Consider the following 7,330-nt stretch of genomic DNA (forward strand, 5'->3'; position numbering starts at 1 on the left):
CGTGAAAGTGAAAAGCGACTTTCCAAGGTAAAAGAGCCGGGAGGGAGGGGAGCACACCGAGGGGGTTGACGAGCCGGAGGTCGAACATGGGTGGCGCAGGGTGAAGGGACGCGATACAAGGATCCCCGGACGTAGGATGATCGAATCCGGCCGCGCAGACGCACCACCCTCCAGTGTCCTGTTCAAGGTCACCTGCGACCACCGTGCCAACCCTTCGCCCTGCATAAGCGGAGCCAGGACCGATCGATTTTCCGTCGAAAAGCCAATTGATAGACCCTTTCAAGGTTTCGACGGGACTCGGATTAAATTGTAGCCGATGGTTATTTTGTCAGTATACCCGGCACGAGCTGTTCTTCTACTATCCCGTGACGAACACCCCAGGCGAGGTCTATCGAGCCACCGACACGTCGATTTTTTTGAGTATGGTGAAATGGTGTTTCAATGGGAATAACGAGTGAGGAACGCTGGACAACAGCAGTTTTGTACTTTATATCCAGTAGGCGATTCGTATAGAGTCCGATGAGTTCAAGTCAAATATGGTTTCCAGTGTATGTGGTAGCTTTAATCCTCACTAGCTGTAATGCAATTTTAACCGTGCAAATTTAATTGCTTTGTGACGAAGATCTAAACGAAGATTTAAACAACGAATTATCTCGTTTTAATCTTGCCTCGGCTTGACACAGTGTTTCTTTTTTCCTACATTTACCAATTTAATCGTCTATCTTATATGACATTGACTTTTTGTCATTCTGTCAATTGAACACACAGAGACAAAGAAAGTCCAAGAAATAAAGAACGGGTAAGAGTTAAAAACTACAACAATTCAAGTTGTGTTCCTATTAGACAAATTGAGAATGTCCCCCTATCCCCACTCGATTGCCAGGAGAAAATTCACCACTTTACAATTTTATTAATATGCTTTCAGCAGATTGATGTACGAATAGATTTCGAAATTCTGGTAAATTTTCAACATGAACTCATCGTTTGCTGAAGCAGGGTGCCCGTGAATGTTGTTCGGGCTCTAGCGCGAAGGGGTGGAGGAAGTCTGACGATCTATGTCCTTTTTCCCTTGTACGTAGAAGAAAACGGCAGTAGATAGCCGAAACGGGAAGTCCGCGGTGCCGGACACACAGCGAAACCAGACGGTCGTCTCGCTCGTGCCAGCCTCTCTGTGTACTGGATTTCCTTGGCACGTTCGAAATGATCGAAACAGGAAAAAACCGACGGGTTTTACGAGCATTCCTGATTCCTGGCGCTAAACCTTATACATCATAAGGGCGATCGAGGTAATCGCCGCATTCCTAGATATTCGACGGTACGATCACGCGGCGAGAAACGCGTTTCTTTCGTAGCAAGGATCGCGGTATGTTGCGAATCAGGTCGAAGGAGGCGCGGCGCGCTTTTCATGCGCGTTATTAAATATCTCCGAGCCGAGCTAAACCTTGCTCGATAACTTTCAACTGCGCGGCTAGCTCTGTGTATTTTCCCGGTGATGCTTGGGTTACGTTAGAACAGATCTGGGCACAAAGTGTATACAGCGAGGCGTTGATTTGTCTCTAGAAAAATTGAGGGCAACGAAATCACGCCTAATGCGGACGATCGACATGAAGAAACAGCAGGGTGTATCGTCTTCTATTTGTTCTTTCAATTTCAATGTTAAATGTTGCCTTCGTGAATGAATAAGCATGTCAATTTCTCTGCGGGAGATAGAACTGCTGTGTGAAAACTGAGAGAAGCGAAGCCACGCCTACTCGGAATAATCGACATAAAGAAACTGCAAGATATTGCAGTGTCGATTTCGTCTTCTATTTGATCTTTGTATGTCAGTTGCCTTTGACGTAGCCTGCATGGCTAACTAAAATCACCAATTACCGTGTGAGGCAGTGCTTTAGCTCCATCAAAATCGGGAGCAATAAAACCACGCCCCCACTTCGGATCCTCTACCAGAAATTTAAATATTCCGACTTTTATCTGTTTCTTCGTTGGTATTTTCGTGAAGCATTGCCTCCACCGGTAATCCAGAATATAAATTTCGTCCAAGTCGAGAACAGCGAAGCCACGCCCACCAAACACGCTCCACCCGGAGCAAAAATTTGACGTCTCAGTTTGTGACAGCATTTCGGTATCAACCACGCGAGGAAAAGCAGACAGAAAAGCTTGCCCAATCAGACCGTGACTCGAGAGTTGAACAACCAAAGCGATAACGCTGATATTTTCCGATGCAAACGCTGCACGCCAAACGTGGCCAAACAGATCTCGGATTCGATCGATGGATCGTTGCGGTGACGCGCGTGCGGGGTCACGCGTTAGCGCGTGCACGCCCTCGATCGAGACGCGACTGCAAAAGAGAAACTTATCGTTGTCTTTCATTTTTCGCATAGAAATCTTATCTTGCGGAACAGCGATCACACGGTGACGTGTATTTTTGCACGTTGTCGACGGGCGTACGATCAGCCGCCGCGGCATTTAAATGGGCGATTGTGATAACGATGCTAAATAATAGTGCGTATCGATCGTGACAAACAGTTTCCCAGATAAAATCTCTAAACGATTTTTCATTTTCGCTCAAGTGGGCAGAAATTGCCGGATCCATAGGACAATGGAACAACGATGACTCAAACAACCTCTAATTTTTCGTACATTGCCATATCTCGTGTTTCGGTTCTAATTAAATTGCTAATATTGACCAAGTTGTGATATCATACAATTATACATCTTGTCATATCAACCATGAAGAGTTAAAAGTGACGAGACAAGTAATTGTTTCGAACGAGAAAAATGATTTCTTCATGATTTCTTCCTAAATGGTGAACTTGGGTAGCTTCACTCGGTGGTTTTTTACGATAAAGTATGCAATAGCCATGCCCTCCAGTGACACGGAACAATCACTATACATACTCCACTCTGTCGCTTAGTGCAACCCCCAGCCTAAGGAGAGCAGCTACAGTAGGGAAACAAATGGAGTGGTGGGGGAAGCGAGCGCGTGAATGGACGCTCGATAATGAGATACTCCCCGAGAAGGACCGCCCACAGGGCGCATAGAGCCCGCACTCGCGCGCTTACCGAGCAACTGCTCTGGAAGAGAAGGTAATTAAGATGATTCTGTGATAATTAAGCAGATAGAGTGGTAACAACGTCAAAATATCGTCATTTACGGTGCCTGATATGATTTTCCGAACCTAGTTGGCTAGTAATTGGCACAACTTCGATTGGTCCAAAGTATCGAGGACAGTTTTCAGCCACAGGGACTGAGACTACTTTTTAAAGAGGAATAGTTTGAGACATCCTAGGACGACCTTCCACAATTTTTGTACAGCTTCTCCGCTAATTGCCAAGCTCCTAACGGTAATCGGTAATCGCATCACAATCCGCATCATCCGTCAACGTTTAAACGACAACGGAAAGGTCGGCCGCGCCCGCATAATCCGAACCCGCTCGTGTTTTCCTCGGCCGGCGCGGCGCGGCGGTTTCGCGCGTCTCTCGCACGACCATAATCGCGTATCAAAAGTACTGACGCGCGAACTCATTCGAGCTGGAGCTGGTAGTCGGCGTTGCTCGTCGATCGACGTCGACTCCATCGATGCGCACAGGCCGCTTACGTAACGATGCAAATGGATTCGCGAAAGATTCGTGCCGCGGTCAGGTGTGAGGTTTTTTTCTGTTTTATTCCTCGAATCGAATCGCGAATCGTGCTTCGGCGAGGAGGCGTCGCTTTCTACGATTCGATTCGGGGAAATCGAAATTGCTTTCGCGACGTGAGAGAACGCGAGACGCGAGACTCGAGCCGGCGCGGCGGAACAATACCGCGCATAGATAGATATGTACATAGGAAACGTGGGCGCAGATAAACGGTAATGAGACGAGTTACGTAATCGACGAAATTGCGGGTGTCTCGCCGATAATAATTAGCGAGGCAGCGTAATTGGCGAACCGAGAGACCGAGGTAAGATACGCGAGCGTCCTTCGCTCGATGCACTTCTGCGCGGTCGATGCGATGCGTACATTTGCAACCGAGAATTTTGATTCTATCTGGTAGGTTGTCTCGTAATTAATGTCGTCTATAGTCTTATTTTAAGTAAAATCATGCGTCGTATTCGGATGACGTGTTTATGGGAACTTCTCTCAGAAACAGAAACAGAAGTTAAATGAAAGTGTATTTCCTCTTTTAATAGTTTTAATAAATTATATATAATATCATAACATCATTCAATTTCTCTAATACACTTGATAGTTTTGTGTTTGACCAACTTTGTCATAAATGCAAAAAATCTACCATCTTCGACAGTGTGTAATGTCGAGAAAGATCATGGAAAACCGGTGGTCAAACACTGATGATTCAGAACGAACGTAAGTATATTTCTCCACCGAGAACAAAGAAAGAAAATGACAATACTCATGGTGTGGCCTGATATCTCTCTTCAAACCGAGAATCTGCCGGGAACGCTCCGAGTGTTACGATTTACACGATGCATGCGAGACAACGTTCTTTTGGAACGTCGTTTGATAAGATAAGCGAGCAGATATTTGATAGCCGATCGTTATGCACCGGGCTGAAACGGCGATTGCCCCGAAAATGCCGAAATATACATGTATATATCAGCGTTGTTATCGAGTCTGCAGCCATTAATATCGGCTGTTTCCGAAAACCAAAAACACACGCAATCTTAAACCCCGAACTCTGGTGGGGTCCCTCAGATATCATAATAATGTTTGAACATTATAATTTGGCTAGATGTATGATAAGAGAAATGTTGTTGTCGTTGTATGGCGATTGGAGACTACGTAAACACACACAATAAATTTCGTTCTTGTAAGAAATTATGAACGACACAGATGTTCTAATCACTGGAGCCGTAAAATAAATCGCAGTACAAGGAGGGTTTAACCCTCCGACGACTGTGCCTGCGTCTACTTTGACCCGGAACATCAAAATGAAGTACTCAATTTCTGGCAATTAAGTTGAACGAATAGGTGTTGCATTGGGGATATCGGAAAGACGAAAGACTAATGTTGTCCACACGAACTATTATACATATAGCTATAACAATCATCCGTTGTCCGAGGATTAAACGGGTACGTAAGGGTACCAAAGTGTTACAATGTTAATTATTCGCAATCGCCATCATTGTCCCGCAATGCAGCGTTTAATTGAATTATATACATATACATAGTTCGATAATATCTGGGGGTTTCATGCATAATGGCTGATAGAACGTGCGTCACTCGATCGAGAAAAAGAAGCGGTTACGTGTTAATTATGCAATACTATACAGATTGCTGGTATCTCATCCTCCATCGAAACCCAGCTGGATCCTCGAGGCGGTTCTCATTGTCAGCCAGGCAAGCAGCGTAGACTGTCGCTTTGTTCTTTTTTTCCTGCGCACGCATTTAATTGAATGAAATCGGGGACTGACATCATCGCAACCCTCGATCGACTACATCGGTGCCCGTCCTACTCTTCTCGTGTTGGCTCCATCCTTTACCCCGGGAATCCCGAATTTCCCATAGCAACGTGACGCTGCACTCCATTACCCATGACCTCCGCCCTGAGCCTGGCGGGCCTCTATATCTGCGAATCAATGCAGCTCCATTGCGTGCATCCCGGCTGTGTGTAACATTTCCCGAAATGCAGCCGCCTAGCCTAATCGGAACACGCGATTCCTACCGAGAAAACCACTCCCCCCCCCCCCCCCCTCGGTCGATTTCGCCTTTTTCTACCGTGACGAGGTGTGTCGAGCACACAGTTCGCGATTCTCCACCCTGCACGGTGGTCCACGACCTAGTTTTCACCAATCAGAGAGCTTTATTTCTTCACAGGAACAAATTTAACAAATTCGATCCAACGTGTGTAGGGAAAAAAACAGCACCTCGAGGTTCCGAAATTTTCCACTAGTAACACCACTGTCTCGTTCCTAAACTGCACGTTACACATTTTTTGCATGCTGCCGAATACTCTAAGATAACATAAAAATATGCATTTTGGCCTCTGGACTTTTAGGAATCACAATTGACCGTTTCTGAACTCCTAATTGCGATGTTGAAGCGACAGTTTCTGCAGAAAAAAACCCTTGGGTCTAGCGGTGTGTGTGTGTGTGTGTGTGTGTGTGTGTGTGTGTCACCACACTCTCGCTTGGGCACGCGGGCACCCTTAAACCACAAAAATCCTACCAAACTTTCGAAAAATGATCATCGGAACGTTTATCTACATTTAGGTTCACGCGTTAAGACACGAAACGATCACGTATACGGAACACGGAACACGGAACACGAATGCAAATTACGTTTAAACAGTCTAATGTTTATTCGGCGTACGAATGTACATTGTTAACCAAAGTTATATGCTTTCTCGTTAATAAATAATTTCAAACATCTTTACTCTTACACATATGTATATTAACGAGCAAAGAATGCACATTCAGAGAAATTTTGTAATATTTTTAGAGGAACATTAACAAGTTGTTGAAAGAAATTCAGTGAACGGGTTGCTACCCGGTTGGCTACGCAAGGGTTAAGATTGGTTACAGAGCAACAGAATTTCTGCTGACTTAAAAGAAAAAGTAAGTCATCGAGTGGTATGTATCACGTGGTAAGGGGTTAATGCAAAGGTTTGGGTATTTGAAACGGGCGAACAGAAGTCAACTCTGATTTTTTAAATGGAATAATTTGTCAAGTTCCGTATATTGGGATAGAGCAATTCTGAAACTTGTGAAACTGAAAGCCGCCATTATCTCAGCAGGATAACGCGCCGATCCGTTCAAGCGGACACGAGCCTATTGCGAGCGAAGATCTTAGGCGCCTCCAGTCGCACAGAATTAATTAATTGTATGGTTAATTGAGCAGACTCCGTTGTGGCTTTGAGACAATTTTGCAAGCAAGGTTCATTGAACATCACCCTGTTTTCCCGAAATTATCAACACCTCAACATTCGGAACAATTCGGTAAAAATTTGCAATAGGGTAAACTGTACTATTGCTGGCACTGCAGTAGTTATTGGCACTTTTCATTCAAACGGCAAATATTAAGAATTCCTGGTATAGAAAATCATTTTATATTGCTTGTTATTTATATTTCAAAGCAACGTTGTAAGTTTTCATAACTGAATTCTACATATGACTGTTAGCAACGCTGCCCTGGTATGTACATCCAGTAAGACCAACGGATGACCACAGTGCAGTGTAAATGGTGTTTTATTCAAATTTTCATTACGAATAAGTATACTTTACCGCTTTTTTAACTTAATTTCGGACTGTACTACAGATGTAATAACTGCGTATATGTTTAATTATGAAACAAATAGCCTGTTTAACGTTTACTTCTTACCGTGCCAATG

The sequence above is a fragment of the Lasioglossum baleicum genome, chromosome 5 (assembly GCF_051020765.1).
Source record: "Lasioglossum baleicum chromosome 5, iyLasBale1, whole genome shotgun sequence".
NCBI classification, from domain to species: domain Eukaryota; kingdom Metazoa; phylum Arthropoda; class Insecta; order Hymenoptera; family Halictidae; genus Lasioglossum; species Lasioglossum baleicum.